The following is a 19,802-nucleotide window of genomic DNA, read 5'->3' on the forward strand; positions in this document are numbered from 1 at the left end:
AGGCAGGTTTTGCTGGACAGTTTTTTTTTACACCATGTCCCATTTGAAGCCCCCTGATGCACCCCCAGAGTAGAAACTCCATAAAAGTGACCCCATCTAAGAAACTACACCCCTCAAGGTATTTAAAACAGATTTTACAAACGTCGTTAACCCTTTAGGTGTTCCACAAGAGTTATTGGCATATAGAGATGAAATTTCAGAATTTCAATATTTGGGCAAATTTTCCATTTTAATCAATTTTCCCAGTAACAAAGCAAAGGTTAACAGCCAAACAAAACTCAATATTTATGGCCCTGATTCTGTAGTTTACAGAAACACCCCATATGTGGTCGTAAACTGCTGTACGGGCACACGGCAGGGCGCAGAAGGAAAGGAATGCCACACGGTTTTTGGAAGGCAGATTTTGCTGGACTGGTTTTTTTGACACCATGTCCCATTTGAAGCCGCCCTGATGCACCCCTTGAGTAGAAACTCAAAAAATGTGACCCCATTTTAGAATCTACGGGATAGGGTGGCAGTATTGTTGGTACTAGTTTAGGGTACATATGATTTTTGGTTGCTCTATATTACACTTTTTGTGAGGCAAGGTAACAAGAAATAGCTGTTTATTTTTTGTTATTTACAACATTCATCTGACAGGTTATATCATGTGATATTTTTATAGACCAGGTTGATACGGACGCGACGATACCTAATAGGTATACAATTCTTTCTATTTATGTAAGTTTTACACAATGACTTCATTTTTTAAACAAAAAAAAAAACATGTTTTAGTGTCTCCATAGTCTGAGAGCCATAGTTGTCACGGCAATGGTCATGGCCGTGACTCCTTTACCGCATGCGGTTGCCTGCGGTCTGGTTTAGTTGTTCAACCACAGGTGAGGGCCGCTAGTGTGTAGCCTCACTTTTGGTTGCCGCGGGCAACAAGTAGTTGGGTATTGTCGCAGTAGAGCAGCCTGAGCTGGTGCTAGGCAGCTTGCGGCAATGTGCATTTGGTTGCACCTAGCAACCTCTCTGTTAGGTGTGTGTGTGTATGTTATGCACTTTGTATGTTAGGTGTGCACTGTGACACTTCCCTTCACTGTGGCTGCCCGTGGCAACGTTTGGTATGTGTACATGTGGTGGCAGTGTCTCGGCCTTCTGGCTGACTCCCAGGACATGGTTGCCACCCATGTCGTTGCCTGCGGTAACAGCTACAGTGTGATGTGCTTTTGGACACTTCCCCTTTAAGTGGTTTCAATCCCTGTTAGTGTTGGAAGGGTTAATTCCCTCTCCTGTGTGTGTCTGTGTGGGTGTGGCCACTTTGGGCTATAAAGCCTCTTTGGAGATCTGAAGCTGAGGGGTTCTTCAGCCATGCTTTGCTGGAGAAACCCTCCTGGTATTTCCATCTGCCAGTGGGGGCCACCCTTGTGGTCATAAACAAATTGTCATGTATTGTTTATACACGATGTTGTGAGGATGTGTTTGTGTGTCATGTCTATTCTTTGCAGCGTATGGTTTCCTGGTGTCCTGTGTGGTGTGTGTGCTCTGTCGTTTGTGTTTGTGGACAGAGGCACTGCTACTTGGGTCCCAGGCCCTGTGTCTGTGGCAGGTGGGTGTTAGTACTAGTTGCACTTACCTGCCATTGCCATATGCCTGTTTCCGTTTCCCTTGTCTTTATAGTTTGGCCATCTTTAGACTCCTGTTTCTCCATGTCCAGGAGGAACAGGTAGTCTACCCAGCTCCTAGCGTAGGGACCGGCGGAGGGCAAGTAGGGACCCGAGGTTCCAGAGCATGAGTCCTCCTACCTTCAAGGTCGGCTCATGCAGCTAGGAGTTAGGGTCAGATTAGGGAGGCAATAGGAGGTGACCTGCTCCCTAGTTCTGTGGTTCTGGCCAAGACGTGACTACCATCCTCTGTCATCGCACGGCTGAGGGTTTTCCCCATCCTCAGCCGTGACAATAGTTTTTTCAGTTTTTGGGCGATTATCTTAGTTAGGGTCTCATTTTTTGCGGGATGAGGTGACGGATTGATTGGCACTATTTTGGGGTGCATATGACTTTTTGATCGCTTGCTATTACACTTTTTGTGATGTAAGATGACAAAAAATTGCTTTTTTTACACCATTTTTATTTTTATTTTTTTACGGTGTTCATCTGAGTGGTTAGGTCATGTGATATTTTTATAGATCCGGTCGATACGGACGCGGCTATACCTATACCGTCACATTCATTTTATGAGGGCATTTTTAGACATTTGGATCCCAGACTTCTTCTCACGCTTTAGGGCCCCTAGAATGCCAGGGCAGTATAAATACCCCACATGTGACCCCATTTTGGAAAGAAGACACCCCAAGGTATTCAATGAATGGGGTGATGCGTCCAGTCGGAATCAACCACCTCCAGGACGTGTCGCTGTGTACGGCGGTCCGGAGGTGGTTAAGTACCAGGACAACATGAAGTACCGGTATGTTATGTGTCCGGAAGAAGTTAAAATGGCAACCAAAACCTGAAAGCAAAAAAGAGAAGACATATTAGGTATCGCCCGGCTCTATAAACATATCACTTGACCTAACCCCTCAGATGAACACCGTAAAAAATTTAACTGTGCTAAATAAAGGCGTATGCCCACCAAAATAATACAAATCTAACCGTCACCTCATCCCGCTAAAAATGAGCCCCTACCTGAGACAGTCGCCCAAATAAAATAAAAAAATATGGCTCAGAATATGGAGACACTATAACATCATTTTTTTTGTTTCAAAAATGATATTATTGTGTAAAACTTACATAAATAAAAAAAGTATACATATTAGGTATTGCCGCATCCGTGACAACCTGGTCTATAAAAATACCACATGATCTAACCTGTCAGATGAATGTTGTAAATAGCAAAAAATAAAAACGGTGCCAAAACAACTATTTCTTGTTACCTTGCCTCACAAAAAGTGTAATATAGAGCAACCAAAAATCTTATGTACCCTAAAATAGTACCAACAAAACTGTCACCCTATCCCATAGTTTCTAAAATGGGGTCACTTTTTTGGAGTTTCTTCTCTAAGCGTGCATCGGGGGCTTCAAATGGGACATGGTGTCAAAAAACCAGTCCAGCAAAATCTGCCTTCCAAAAAGCATTCCTTTCCTTCTGTGCCCTGCCGTATGTCCGTACAGCGGTTTATGACCACATATGGGGTGTTTCTGTTAACTACAGAATCAGAGCCATAAATATTGAGTTTTGTTTGGCTGTTAACTAGAGTTGAGCGAACACCTGGATGTTCGGGTTCGAGAAGTTCGGCCGAACTTCCCGGAAATGTTCGGGTTCGGGATCCGAACCCGATCCGAACTTCGTCCCGAACCCGAACCCCATTGAAGTCAATGGGGACCCGAACTTTTCGGCACTAAAAAGGCTGTAAAACAGCCCAGGAAAGAGCTAGAGGGCTGCAAAAGGCAGCAACATGTAGGTAAATCCCCTGCAAACAAATGTGGATAGGGAAATGAATTCAAATTAAAAAAATAAAAATGAACCAATATCAATTGGACAGAGGTCCCATAGCAGAGAATCTGGTTTCACGTCAGCAGAGAATCAGTCTCTTCATGCCATAGCAAAGAATCTGGCTTCATGTCAGCACAGAATCAGTCTCTTCATGCCATAGCAGAGAATCTGGCTTCATGTCAGCACAGAATCTGTCTTCATGTCATAGCAGAGAATCAGGCTTCACGTCACCCACCACTGGAACAGGCCACTGTCACACATTTAGGCCCAGGCACCAAGTAAGAGGAGAGACGTCCCGTAACAGAGAATCTGGCTTGATGTCAGCACAGAATCTGTCTTCATGTCATAGCAGAGAATCAGGCTTCACGTCACCCACCACTGGAACAAGCCACTGTCACATATTTAGGCCCAGGCACCCAGGCAGAGGAGAGACGTCCCGTAACAGAGAATCTGGCCTTATGTCAGCACAGAATCTGTCTTCATGTCATAGCAGAGAATCAGGCTTCACGTCACCCACCACTGGAACAGGCCACTGTCACACATTTAGGCCCAGGCACCCAGTCAGAGGAGAGAGGTCCCGTAACAGAGATTCTGGCCTTATGTCAACACAGAATCTGTCTTCATGTCATAGCAGAGAATCAGGCTTCACGTCACCCACCACTGGAACAGGCCACTGTCACACATTTAGGCCCAGGCACCCAGACAGAGGAGAGAGGTCCCGTAACAGAGAATCTGGCCTTATGTCAGCACAGAATCTGTCTTCATGTCATAGCAGAGAATCAGGCTTCACGTCACCCACCACTGGAACAAGCCACTGTCACATATTTAGGCCCCGGCACCCAGACAGAGGAGAGAGGTCCCGTAACAGAGAATCTGGCCTTATGTCAGCGCAGAATCTGTATTCATGTCATAGCAGAGAATCAGGCTTCACGTCACCCACCACTGGAACAGGCCAATGTCACATATTTAGGCCCAGGCACCCAGGCAGAGGAGAGAGGTCCCGTAACAGAGAATATGGCCTTATGTCAGCGCAGAATCTGTATTCATGTCATAGCAGAGAATCAGCCTTCTCGTCACCCACCACTGGAACAGGCCACTGTCACACATTTAGGCCCAGGCACCCAGGCAGAGGAGAGAGGTCCCGTAACAGAGAATCTGGCCTTATGTCAGCACAGAATCTGTCTTCATGTCATAGCAGAGAATCAGGCTTCACGTCACCCACCACTGGAACAAGCCACTGTCACATATTTAGGCCCCGGCACCCAGACAGAGGAGAGAGGTCCCGTAACAGAGAATCTGGCCTTATGTCAACACAGAATCTGTCTTCATGTCATAGCAGAGAATCAGGCTTCACGTCACCCACCACTGGAACAGGCCACTGTCACACATTTAGGCCCAGGCACCCAGGCAGAGGAGAGAGGTTCCGTAACAGAGAATCTGGCCTTATGTCAGCACAGAATCTGTCTTCATGTCATAGCAGAGAATCATGGTTCACGTCACCCACCACTGGAACAAGCCACTGTCACATATTTAGGCCCCGGCACCCAGACAGAGGAGAGAGGTCCCGTAACAGAGAATCTGGCCTTATGTCAGCGCAGAATCTGTAGTTATGTCATAGCAGAGAATCAGGCTTCACGTCACCCACCACTGGAACAGGCAACTGTCACATATTTAGGCCTAGGCACCCAGGCAGAGGAGAGAGGTCCCGTAACAGAGAATCTGGCCTTATGTCAGCGCAGAATCTGTATTCATGTCATAGCAGAGAATCAGCCTTCACGTCACCCACCACTGGAAAAGGCCACTGTCACACATTTAGGCCCAGGCACCCAGGCAGAAGAGAGAGGTCCCGTAACAGAGAATCTGGCCTGATGTCAGCACAGAATCTGTCTTCATGTCATAGCAGAGAATCAGGCTTCACGTCACCCACCACTGGAACAGGCCACTGTCACACATTTAGGCCCAGGCACCCAGGCAGAGGAGAGAGGTCCCGTAACAGAGAATCTGGCCTGATGTCAGCACAGAATCTGTCTTCATGTCATAGCAGAGAATCAGGCTTCACGTCACCCAACACTGGAACAAGCCACTGTCACATATTTAGGCCCAGGCACCCAGGCAGAGGAGAGAGGTCCCGTAACAGAGAATCTGGCCTGATGTTAGCACAGAATCTGTCTTCATGTCATAGTAGAGAATCAGGCTTCACATCACCCACCACTGGAACAGGCCACTGTCACACATTTAGGCCCAGGCACCCAGTCAGAGGAGAGAGGTCCCGTAACAGAGAATCTGGCCTTATGTCAGCACAGAATCTGTCTTCATGTCATAGCAGAGAATCAGGCTTCACGTCACCCACCACTGGAACAAGCCACTGTCACATATTTAGGCCCCGGCACCCAGACAGAGGAGAGAGGTCCCGTAACAGAGAATCTGGCCTTATGTCAGCGCAGAATCTGTATTCATGTCATAGCAGAGAATCAGGCTTCACGTCACCCACCACTGGAACAAGCCACTGTCACATATTTAGGCCCAGGCACCCAGGCAGAGGATAGAGGTCCCGTAACAGAGAATCTGGCCTGATGTCAGCACAGAATCTGTCTTCATGTCATAGCAGAGAATCAGGCTTCACGTCACCCACCACTGGAACAGGCCACTGTCACACATTTAGGCCCAGGCACCCAGGCAGAGGAGAGAGGTCCCGTAACAGAGAATGTGGCCTTATGTCAGCACAGAACCTGTCTTCATGTCATAGCAGAGAATCAGGCTTCACGTCACCCACCACTGGAACAATCCACTGTCACATATTTAGGCCCCGGCACCCAGACAGAGGAGAGAGGTCCCGTAACAGAGAATCTGGCCTTATGTCAGCGCAGAATCTGTATTCATGTCATAGCAGAGAATCAGGCTTCACGTCACCCACCACTGGAACAGGCCACTGTCACATATTTAGGCCCAGGCACCCAGGCAGAGGAGAGAGGTCCCGTAACAGAGAATCTGGCCTTATGTCAGCGCAGAATCTGTATTCATGTCATAGCAGAGAATCAGCCTTCACGTCACCCACCACTGGAACAGGCCACTGTCACACATTTAGGCCCAGGCACCCAGGCAGAGGAGAGAGGTCCCGTAACAGAGAATCTGGCCTTATGTCAGCACAGAATCTGTCTTCATGTCATAGCAGAGAATCAGGCTTCACGTCACCCACCACTGGAACAGGCCACTGTCACACATTTAGGCCCAGGCACCCAGGCAGAGGAGAGAGGTCCCATAACAGAGAATCTGGCCTGATGTCAGCACAGAATCTGTCTTCATGTCATAGCAGAGAATCAGGCTTCACGTCACCCACCACTGGAACAGGCCACTGTCACATATTTAGGCCCAGGCACCCAGGCAGAGGAGAGAGGTCGCGTAACAGAGAATCTGGATTCATGTCAGCACAGAATAAGTCTTCATGTCATAGCAGAGAATCAGGCTTAACGTCACCCACCACTGGAACAGGCCACTGTCACACATTTAGGCCCCGGCACCCAGGCAGAGGAGAGGTTCATTCAACTTTGGGTTGCAACGCAATATAATGGTAAAATGAAATTAAAAATAGTATTGAATGAGGAAGTGCCCTGGAGTAGAATAATATATTGTTAAGGGGAGGTAGTTAATATCTAATCTGCACAAGGGATGGACAGGTCCTGTGGGATCCATGCCTGGTTCATTTTTATGAACGTCAGCTTGTCCACATTGGCTGTAGACAGGCGGCTGCGTTTGTCTGTAATGACGCCCCCTGCCGTGCTGAATACACGTTCAGACAAAACGCTGGCCGCCGGGCAGGCCAGCACCTCCAAGGCATAAAATGCTAGCTCTGGCCACGTGGACAATTTGGAGACCCAGAAGTTGAATGGGGCCGAACCATCAGTCAGTACGTGGAGGGGTGTGCACAGGTACTGTTCCACCATGTTAGTGAAATGTTGCCTCCTGCTAACACGTTCCGTATCAGGTGGTGGTGCACTTAGCTGTGGCGTGGTGACAAAACTTTTCCACATCTCTGCCATGCTAACCCTGCCCTCAGAGGAGCTGGCCGTGACACAGCTGCGTTGGCGACCTCTTGCTCCTCCTCTGCCTTCGCCTTGGGCTTCCACTTGTTCCCCTGTGACATTTGGGAATGCTCTCAGTAGCGCGTCTACCAACGTGCGTTTGTACTCGCGCATCTTCCTATCACGCTCCAGTGTAGGAAGTAAGGTGGGCACATTGTCTTTGTACCGGGGATCCAGCAAGGTGGCAACCCAGTAGTCCGCACACGTTAAAATGTGGGCAACTCTGCTGTCGTTGCGCAGGCACTGCAGCATGTAGTCGCTCATGTGTGCCAGGCTGCCCAGAGGTAAGGACAAGCTGTCCTCTGTGGGAGGCGTATCGTCATCGTCCTGTGTTTCCCCCCAGCCACGCACCAGTGATGGGCCTGAGCTGCTTTGGGTGCCACCCCGCTGTGAACATGCTTCATCCTCATCCTCCTCCACCTCCTCCTCATCCTCGTCCTCCTCGTCCTCCAGTAGTGGGCCCTGTCTGGCCACATTTGTAACTGGCCTCTGGTGTTGCAAAAAACCTCCCTCTGAGTCACTTTGAAAAGACTGGCCTGAAAGTGCTAAAAATGACCCCTCTTCCTCCTCTTCCTCCTGGGCCACCTCCTCATCCATCATCGCCCTAAGTGTTTTCTCAAGGAGACATAGAAGTGGTATTGTAACGCTGATAACGGCGTCATCGCCACTGGCCATGTTGGTGGAGTACTCGAAACAGCGCAACAGGTCACACAGGTCTCGCATGGAGGCCCAGTCATTGGTGGTGAAGTGTGTCTGATCCGCAGTGCGACTGACCCGTGCGTGCTGCAGCTGAAACTCCACTATGGCCTGCTGCTGCTCGCACAGTCTGTCCAGCATATGCAAGGTGGAGTTCCACCTGGTGGGTACGTCGCATATGAGGCGGTGAGCGGGAGGGCCGAAGTTACGCTGTAGCGCAGACAGGCGAGCAGCGGCAGGGTGTGAACGCCGGAAGCGCGAACAGACGGCCCGCACTTTATGCAGCAGCTCTGACTTGTCGGGATAGTTGCGAATGAACTTCTGCACCACCAAATTCAGCACATGCGCCAGGCAAGGGATGTGCGTCAAACCGGCTAGTCCCAGAGCTGCAACGAGATTTCGCCCATTATCGCACACCACCAGGCCGGGCTTGAGGCTCACCGGCAGCAACCACTCATCGGTCTGTTGTTCTATACCCCGCCACAACTCCTGTGCGGTGTGGGGCCTGTCCCCCAAACATATGAGTTTCAGAATGGCCTGCTGACGTTTACCCCGGGCTGTGCTGAAGTTGGTGGTGAAGGTGTGTGGCTGACTGGATGAGCAGGTGGAAGAAGAGGAGGAGGAAGCTGAGTAGGAGGAGGAGGAGACAGGAGGCAAAGAATGTTGCCCTGCGATCCTTGGCGGCGGAAGGACGTGCGCCAAACAGCTCTCCGCCTGGGGCCCAGCCGCCACTACATTTACCTAGTGTGCAGTTAGGGAGATATAGCGTTCCTGGCCGTGCTTACTGGTCCACGTATCTGTGGTTAGGTGGACCTTGCCACAGATGGCGTTGCGCAGTGCACACTTCATTTTATCGGACACTTGGTTGTGCAGGGAAGGCACGGCTCTCTTGGAGAAGTAGTGGCGGCTGGGAACAACATACTGTGGGACAGCAAGTGACATGAGCTGTTTGAAGCTGTGTGTGTCCACCAGCCTAAATGACAGCATTTCATAGGCCAGTAGTTTAGAAATGCTGGCATTCAGGGCCAGGGATCGAGGGTGGCTAGGTGGGAATTTACGCTTTCTCTCAAATGTTTGTGAGATGGAGAGCTGAACGCTGCCGTGTGACATGGTTGAGATGCTTGGTGACGCAGGTGGTGGTGTTGGTGGTACATCCCATGTTTGCTGGGCGGCAGGTGCCAACGTTCCTCCAGAGGCAGAGGAAGAGGCCGAGGCGGCGGCAGCAGCAGCAGAAGAGGCCGAGGCGGCAGCAGCAGAAGAGGCAGCAGGGGGAGCCTGAGTGACTTCCTTGTTTTTAAGGTGTTTACTCCACTGCAGTTCATGCTTTGCATGCAGGTGCCTGGTCATGCAGGTTGTGCTAAGGTTCAGAACGTTAATGCCTCGCTTCAGGCTCTGATGGCACAGCGTGCAAACCACTCGGGTCTTGTCGTCAGCACATTGTTTGAAGAATTGCCATGCCAGGGAACTCCTTGAAGCTGCCTTTGGGGTGCTCGGTCCCAGATGGCGGCGGTCAGTAGCAGGCGAAGTCTCTTGGCGGCGGGTGTTCTGATTTTGCCCACTGCTCCCTCTTTTGCTACGCTGTTGGCTCGGTCTCACTACTGCCTCTTCCTCCGAACTGTGAAAGTCAGTGGCACGACCTTCATTCCATGTGGGGTCTAGGACCTCATCGTCCCCTGCATCGTCTTCCACCCAGTCTTGACCCCTGACCTCCTGTTCAGTCTGCACACTGCAGAAAGACGCAGCAGTTGGCACCTGTGTTTCGTCATCATCAGAGACGTGCTGAGGTGGTATTCCAATGTCCTCATCATCAGGAAAAATAAGTGGTTGTGCGTTAGTGCATTCTATCTCTTCCACCCCTGGGGAAGGGCTAGGTGGATGCCCTTGGGAAACCATGGCAGCAGAGTCTTCAAACAGCATAAGAGACTGCTGCATAACTTGAGGCTCAGACAGTTTCCCTGATATGCATGGGGGTGATGTGACAGACCGATGGGCTTGGTTTTCATGCGCCATCTGTGCGCTTTCTGCAGAAGACTGGGTGGGAGATAATGTGAACGTGCTGGATCCACTGTCGGCCACCCAATTGACTAATGCCTGCACCTGCTCAGGCCTTACCATCCTTAGAACGGCATTGGGCCCCACCAAATATCGCTGTAAATTCTGCTGGCTACTGGGACCTGAGGTAGTTGGTTCACTAGGACGTGTGGCTGTGGCAGAACGGCCACGTCCTCTCCCAGCACCAGAGGGTACACTAACACCACCACGACCATGTCCACGTCCGCGTCCCTTATTAGATGTTTTCCTCATTGTTCCCGTTCACAACAATTTTGAGAATGGCAAATTTGGGAATGCTTTTTCAACCCAGAACAAAAAGTCTGCTTTTACGGTCACTACAAATAACTTGACCAGCTAAAACTGTGCAGATTTGGTTGAATAGAGATGTGAGACCTGGTTTTTTTTTGCGCTGTGTGACAGTTATAGGTTTAATCACAGAATGACACTTCTATCAGCACGCTAGCGTGTGTCTTAGGTTTTTCTGAATCACACTATCAATACCTTCAATGTAAGATTTTCTTTTTGGGATAGATTTCAAGTAGGCCTCAAATACCACAAACTAGTTATTTTCAGAATGGCAAATTTGGGAATGCTTTTTCAACCCAGAACAAAAAGTCTGCTTTTACGGTCACTACAAATAACTTGACCAGCTAAAACTGTGCAGATTTGGTTGAATAGAGATGTGAGACCTGTTTTTTTTTTTTGCGCTGTGTGACAGTTATAGGTTTAATCACAGAATGACACTTCTATCAGCACGCTAGCGTGTGTCTTAGGTTTTTCTGAATCACACTATCAATACCTTCAATGTAAGATTTTCTTTTTGGGATAGATTTCAAGTAGGCCTCAAATACCACAAACTAGTAATTTTCAGAATGGCAAATTTGGGAATGCTTTTTCAACCCAGAACAAAAAGTCTGCTTTTACGGTCACTACAAATAACTTGACCAGCTAAAACTGTGCAGATTTGGTTGAATAGAGATGTGAGACATGTTTTTTTTTTGCGCTGTGTGACAGTTATAGGTTTAATCACAGAATGACACTTCTATCAGCACGCTAGCGTGTGTCTTAGGTTTTTCTGAATGACACTATCAATACCTTCAATGTAAGATTTTCTTTTTGGGATAGATTTCAAGTAGGCCTTAAATACCACAAACTAGTTATTTTGAGAATGGCAAATTTGGGAATGCTTTTTCAACCCAGAACAAAAAGTCTGCTTTTACGGTCACTACAAATAACTTGACCAGCTAAAACTGTGCAGATTTGGTTGAATAGAGATGTGAGACCTGTTTTTTTTTTGCGCTGTGTGACAGTTATAGGTTTAATCACAGAATGACACTTCTATCAGCACGCTAGCGTGTGTCTTAGGTTTTTCTAAATGACACTATCAATACCTTCAATGTAAGATTTTCTTTTTGGGATAGATTTCAAGTAGGCCTCAAATACCACAAACTAGTTATTTTCAGAATGGCAAATTTGGGAATGCTTTTTCAACCCAGAACAAAAAGTCTGCTTTTACGGTCACTACAAATAACTTGACCAGCTAAAACTGTGCAGATTTGGTTGAATAGAAATGTCAGGTCTATTTTTTAGGCGCTGGGTGACAGGCTCAACTTGCCCCTGATGTAATATATGGCCAAAAAATAACCACACTGTTGATGGTTAAATGCACTTGGGTGACACAGGCTCAGCCTGCACCAGATGTAGTATACGGCCAAAAAATAACCAGACTGTTGATGGTTAAATGCACTTCTTTGACACAGGCTCAGCCTGCAGCTAATGTAGTATATGGCCAAAAAATAACCAGACTGTTGATGGTTAAATGCACTTCGGTGACACAGGCTCAGCCTGCAGCTGATGTAGGATATAGCACAAAATAACCACACTATCGATGGTTAAATACACTTGGTGATAGCTCGTGCTGGCGCACCACAAGTCACAAAATGGCCGCCGATCACCCCAGAAAAAAAGTGATCTAAAAACGCTCTGGACAGCCTCAAAAAAGTGAGCAAGTCAATAATAGCACTTTAATGATCCACAGCTGCAGATCGATCACAGAATGAAGTCTTTTGGAGGAGTTAATCTGCCTAATCTCGCCCTAACGTCGCAGCTGCAACCTCTCCCTATGCTTGAATCAGCAGAGTGACGTGCAGCGCTACGTGACCCAAGCTTATATAGAGGCTGGGTCACATGCTGCACTGGCCAATCACAGCCATGCCAATAGTAGGCAAGGCTGTGATGGCCTCTTGGGGCAAGTAGTATGACGCTTGTTGATTGGCTGCTTTGCAGCCTTTCAAAAAGCGCCAAGAAAGCGCCGAACACCGAACCCGAACCCGGACTTTTACGAAAATCTTCGGGTTCGGGTCCGTGTCACGGACACCCCAAAATTCGGTACGAACCCGAACTATACAGTTCGGGTTCGCTCATCCCTACTGTTAACCCTTGCTTTGTAACTGTAAAAAAATTATTAAAATGGAAAATCTGCCAAAAAAGTGAAATTTTGAAATTGTATCTCTATTTTCCATTAATTCTTGTGGAACACTTAAAGGGTTAACAAAGTTTGTAAAATCTGTTTTGAATACCGTGAGGGGTGTAGTTTCAAGAATGGGGTCATTTTTGGGTGGTTTCTATTATGTAAGCCTCACAAAGTGACTTCAGACCTGAACTGGTCCTTGAAAAGTGGGTTTTTGAAAATTTCTGCAAGATTTCAAGAATTGCTTCTAAACTTCTAAGCCTTGTAACATCCCCAAAAAATAAAATGGCATTCCCAAAATGATCCAAACATGAAGTAGACATATGAGGAATGTAAAGTAATAACAATTTTTGTAGGTATTACTATGTATTATAGAAGTAGAGAAACTGAAACTTGGAAATTTGCTAAATTTTCCAAATTTTTGGCAAATTTGTTATTTTTTTATAAATAAAAATGGATTTTTTTTACCAGTGTCATGAAGTACAATATGTGACGAAAAAACAATCTCCGAATGGCCTGGATAAGTCAAATTGTTTTAAAGTTATCACCACATAAAGTGACACGGTTCAGATTTGCAAAAAATGGCCTGGCCTTAAGGTGAAATATGGCTGTGTCCTTGAGGAGTTAAAGCATTTGCGATCATTTTAGCTGAGCAGCCTATCATTTTCTGCACTTCTTTATGTTTTCCCCTCTCCAATCAACTTTTTAATCAAGTTACGCTGTTTTTCTGAACAATATCTGGAACGACCCATTTTCCTCTGAATTTTTTAGAGAAATGCACTCTAACCAGCATGTATAACATTTGCTGCCTTCCTTCCTTACATAATGGCAATAATTGCCACCTGGTTTTCAAAGAATGAATGACCTCACTCATTGAACTCTACACTGCTATTATTTTGAACATGCCCTTTCAATAAGTGATTGAATTACAGAGAATCAGCAGCATGCATGTCATGACTCTTGGGTCTGTTGGGTTTCTATTACTCTACCATACCTGCTAGTAAATCATTTGCCATATAGAAATATCATTTCTACCAAAAACAGTGATTGATCAGGTTAGTGATGTTTGACTGCTATTATTTTGAACACAACTGTATGCCTCGCTTCAGGCTATGATTGCACAGCGTGCAAACCACTCGCGTCTTGTCATCAACAGATTGTCTGAAGAACTGCCACGCCAGGGAACTCCTTGGAGCTGGCTTTGGTGTTCTCAGTCCTTGTGTGCTGTGCAGCTGGTGTTTTTTGACCATCACCTCTTCCTCCAAACTGCACACATGTCCCTCGCATGAACTTGATTTCATGTGGGGTCTAGAACCTTATCATCCTCCACGTCATCTTCCACCCACTCTTCACCCCTGCCCTCCTTGCCGGTCTGCACACTGCAGAAAGCCGCAGCAGTTGGCACATGTGTTTCGTCATCATCAGAGACGTGCTGCGGTGGTCCTCCCATGTCCACATCCTGAAACATAATTGGTTGGGCATCGGTGCACTCATTATCTTCCACTTCTGGGGCAGGGCTATGTGGACAGCCCATGGAAACCCTGCCAGGAGAGTCATCAAAAAGCATAAGAGACTGCTGCATAACTTGGGGCTCAGACTGCTTGGCTGATTTGCAAGGGGGTGAGGTGAAAGACAGATGCCCATGGGCTATTGGTGCCAACTCTGCGCTTTCAGCAGGGGACCAGGTGGGAGACAATGTAAAGGAACTGGAGGCACTGTCAGCCACCCAATCTACTACCGCCTCTAGAGATGTCCAGAATAGTTCGCCGGCGAATAGTTCCCGGCGAACATAGCTTGTTCGCGTTCGCCACGGCGGGCGAACATATGCAATTTTTGGTCCGCCCCCTATTCGTTATCATTGAGTAAACCTTGACCCTGTACCTCACAGTCAGCAGACACATTCCAGCCAATCAGCAGCAGACCCTCCCTTCCAGACCCTCCCACCTCCTGGACAGGATCCATTTTAGATTCATTCGGAAGCTGCATTCTTAGTGAGAGGAGGGACAGTGTAGCTGCTGCTGATTTAATAGGGAAATCGATAGCTAGGCTAGTGTATTCAGTGTCCACTACAGTCCTGAAAGACTTATCTGATCTCTGCTGTAAGGACAGCACCCCAAAAAGCCCTTTTTAGGGCTAGAACATCAGTCTGCTTTTTTTTTTCCTGTGTAATCTAATTGCAGTTGCCTGCCTGCCAGCGTGTGTCAGGCTCACAGCGTATACTGTGCCCACTTGCCCAGTGCCACCACTCATATCTGGTGTCACAATAGCTTGCACTTATTTGACTGTAATATAATAGCAGTCAGTTTCCTTCACACGTGTGCGTTTCAGGGCTTGCCAGGGCACAGTGTCACACCAGTGCAACTCATATCTGGTGTAACAGTAGTGTACATTTAAACAAAAATACAATTTTGACTGTGAAATAATACCAGTCAGTTTCCTTCACACGTGTGCGTTTCAGGGCCTGCCAGGGCACAGTGTCACACCAGTGCAACTCATATCTGGTGCAACAGTAGTGTACATAAAAAAAAAAAAAAAAAAAGAGAAATTTGACTGTGAAATAATAGCAGTCAGTTTCCTTCACACGTGTGCGTTTCAGGGCCTGCCAGGGCACAGTGTCACACCAGTGCAACTCATATCTCGTGTAACAGTAGTGTACATTTAAAAAAAAAATACAATTTTGACTGTGAAATAATAGCAGTCAGTTTCCTTCACACATGTGCGTTTCAGGGCCTGCCAGGGCACAGTGTCACACCAGTGCAACTCATATCTGGTGTAACAGTAGTGTACATTTAAAAAAAAAATACAATTTTGACTGGGAAATAATAGCAGTCAGTTTCCTTCACACGTGTGCGTTTCAGGGCCTGCCAGGGCACAGTGTCACACCAGTGCAACTCATATCTGGTGTAACAGTAGTGTACATTTAAAAGAAAATAATCATTTTGACTGTGAAATAATAGCAGTCAGTTTCCTTTACACGTGTGTGTTTCAGGGCATGCAAGGGCACAGTGTCACACCAGTGCAACTCATATCTGGTGTAACAGTAGTGTACATTTAAAAAAAAAAATACAATTTTGACTGTGAAATAATAGCAGTCAGTTTCATTCACACGTGTGCGTTTCAGGGCCTGCCAGGGCACAGTGTCACACCAGTGCAACTCATATCTGGTGTAACAGTAGTGTACATAAAAAAAAATATAGAAATTTGACTGTGAAATAATAGCAGTCAGTTTCCTTCACACGTGTGTGTTTCAGGGCATGCAAGGGCACAGTGTCACACCAGTGCAACTCATATCTCGTGTAACAGTAGTGTACATTAAAAAAAAATACAATTTTGACTGTGAAATAATAGCAGTCAGTTTCCTTCACACGTGTGCGTTTCAGGGCCTGCCAGGGCACAGTGTCACACCAGTGCAACTCATAACTGGTGTAACAGTAGTGTACATTTAAAAAAAAAATACAATTTTGACTGTGAAATAATAGCAGTCAGTTTCCTTCACACGTGTGCGTTTCAGGGCCTGCCAGGGCACAGTGTCACACCAGTGCAACTCATATCTGGTGTAACAGTAGTGTACATTTAAAAGAAAATAATAATTTTGACTGTGAAATAATAGCAGTCAGTTTCCTTCACACGTGTGTGTTTCAGGGCATGCAAGGGCACAGTGTCACACCAGTGCAACTCATATCTGGTGTAACAGTAGTGTACATAAAAAAAAAAATTGAAATTTGACTGTGAAATAATATCAGTCAGTTTCCTTCACACGTGTGTGTTTCAGGGCATGCAAGGGCACAGTGTCACACCAGTGCAACTCATATCTCGTGTAACAGTAGTGTACATTTAAAAAAAAAATACAATTTTGACTGTGAAATAATAGCAGTCAGTTTCCTTCACACGTGTGCGTTTCAGGGCCTGCCAGGGCACAGTGTCACACCAGTGCAACTCATATCTGGAGTAACAGTAGTGTACATAAAAAAAAAAACTACAATTTTCACTGTAATAGATTGAATAGAAGTTAGTTGTCTGCAAGCGTGTGTCACGGCGGACGGGATCTCAGATACACAGATAAACCAACAAACAAGTTTCTAGGCGAGAAGCTGGGGAAAGGTCACCTCCTAGCAAATCCCTGACTTCTCTCCCTACACTGCTAAGCCCACATTCAGACCTTGAAGGTAGGAATAATGTGTCCTCGTGCCTGGGCTGAAAATACCCTAGAATCCCTGAGATGGTGAAAGGGGAATAGGGGCAGCCTGCTCCCTCAGAACCTGGAGGGGACAGATGACACACAAACAGCCTAGACAACAAACAACAAAAACAGAAACCAAACTTATCTTATCTGAGCTGGAACAGACAATCCTTCCTTCCTTGCTTCCAAGGCCAGACTGATTTCTATAACCCGCACAGAACACTGGGAATGAGTGAGATTTAAACCAATGACCCCACCTAGTGCACCTGAGGGGAGGCGGATCTAGCACGACTCCAAAACAAAAAACTAAACACGTGCTGCTATTCTGGCCGACCTCCGCACACAGTCAGAGCAGGGCATGACAGTACCCCCACTTCTACGGGTGACCTCCGGACACCCCGGACCAACCTTATCCGGATGGTATCTGTGAAAAGCCCTCACCAGTCGGCTGGCACTGACATCCAGCGCCGGAACCCACATCCTCTCCTCAGGGCCGTATCCCCTCCAGTGTACCAGGTACTGAAGGGAACCCCGAAGAACTCTATATTCGAGAACCCTGGAGATCTCGAACTCCAAATTTCCATCGACCAGAACAGGAGGAGGAGGCAATGGCGATGGTTCCACCAGTTTCACTTATTTTTTCAGTAAAAACCTGTGGAACACATCATGGATCCTCCAAGTCTGCGGAAGATCCAGCCGAAACTCTACTGGATTGATCACCGCAGATATTTTGTACCCAGTTTCTAAGATGGCACTCTCAGTTTAATATTTTTAGTGGACACCCACACACAGGTCCGGACCAGTCACACGTCTCTTGTCAGCCATTCGCTTATACCTCTCACCCATCTTCTCCAAATTCACTTGGATCCTCCGCCAGATAGAAGACAAGGCAGAAGAAAATCTCTCCTCCTCTGGCATCCCAGAGGAACTAGTCCCAGAAAAGGTACCAAACTGAGGATGAAAACCGTATGCGCCAAAAGATGTCGACTTACCCGTGGACTCCTGCCTACGGTTATTCAAAGCAAATTCTGCTAGGGACAAGAATGAGGACCAGTCCTCCTGATTCTCAGCCACAAAGCACCTCAAGTAGGTCTCCAGGTTTTGATTAGTACGCTCTGTCTGTCCATTCGACTGCGGATGAAAAGCCGAAGAGAACAAAAGTTGAATGCCAAGCCGAGAACAGAACGCCCTCCAAAACCTGGAGACAAACTGTGTGCCCCTATCAGAGACCACATCCGAAGGAATACCATGCAATTTCACAATATTATCAACAAAAATCTGTGCAAGAGTCTTGGCGTTAGGCAGACTAGTTAATGATATAAAGTGAGCCATTTTACTGAAATGGTCAACTACCACCAAAATTACTGTTCTCCCGGAGGAACTCGGCAGATCCATAATAAAGTCCATAGACAAGTGCGTCCAAGGATGAGACGGAATAGACAATGGAAGAAGTGAACCAGCCGGTCGAGTATGAGCAACCTTTGACCGAGCACAGGTTTCACAAGCTGCCACGTAATCCTCAATGCTCTTACGTAACCCTGGCCACCAGAACCTCCGGGACACCAGGTCACAGGTGGACTTACCACCAGGATGTTCAGCAAGGACAGTATCGTGATGTTCCTTGAATACCTTATATCGCAGACCTTCAGGAACAAACAACCTCCCTGGGGGACAAGAACCAGGAGCCCCCTCCTGGGCTCCCAACACCTCCATCTCCAATTCGGGGTACAGACGAAGACCACCACCCCATCAGCCAAAATCGGAGCAGGATCCTCTGAATCACCTCCCCCAGGAAAGCTGCGAGACAAGGCATCTGCCTTGACATTCTTAACCCCCGGGCGAAAGGTAACCACAAAATTGAACCTGGTAAAAAATAGTGACCATCTGGCCTGTCTAGGGTTCAGACGCTTGGCAGATTGCAGGTAAGTCAAATTCTTATGATCTGTATATACTGTAACGGGGTGAGACGCCCCCTCCAACCAGTGACGCCATTCCTCAAAGGCCAACTTGATGGCCAGCAACTCTCTATCTCCAACATCATAATTCTTCTCGGCGACCGAGAGCTTCTTGGAGAAAAAAGCACACGGGACCCATTTGCCAGGAGATGAACCCTGCGACAGCACCGCTCCAACCCCCACTTCTGATGAATAAACCTCCACCACGAATGGCTGAGACACATCGGGCTGCACCAGAATGGGAGCAGACGCAAAACACTCCTTAATAGCCGAAAAGGCCTGCAATGCCTCATCCGACCAGACAGAGACGTCGGCGCCCTTCTTAGTCATATCAGTGAGAGGTCTTACAATGGTAGAATAGTTCGAAATACATTTACTATAATAATTTGTAAACCCCAAAAACCGCATCAAAGCTTTCTGATTCTCTGGTCAGTCCCATTCCAGAACCGCCCGGAACTTTTTGGGGTCCATACGAAAACCAGAGTCAGAAAGCAGATATCCCAAAAACGGAAGCTCCTGCACCGAAAACACACATTTCTCCAATTTGGCATATAATTTATTCTCCCGAAGGATCGTCAAAACCTGTCTCACATGATCCTGATGGGTCTTCAGATCAGGAGAGTAAATTAAAATGTCATCCAAGTAAACCACCACGAACCTCCCCACCAAATGATGGAAAATGTAATTGACAAATCGCTGAAATACCGCTGGCGCGTTCGTCAACCCAAAAGGCATAACCAGATTCCCAAAATGACCCTCGTGCGTATTGAAGGCCGTTTTCCACTCATCCCCCTCCTTGATTCTGATCAGATTGTAGGCCCCTCTCAAATCCAACTTGGAGAACACTTTGGCTTCAACAATCTGATCAAAAAGGTCAGAGATCAAAGGCAGGGGATATG

The sequence above is a fragment of the Bufo bufo genome, chromosome 10 (assembly GCF_905171765.1).
Source record: "Bufo bufo chromosome 10, aBufBuf1.1, whole genome shotgun sequence".
NCBI lineage: Eukaryota > Metazoa > Chordata > Amphibia > Anura > Bufonidae > Bufo > Bufo bufo.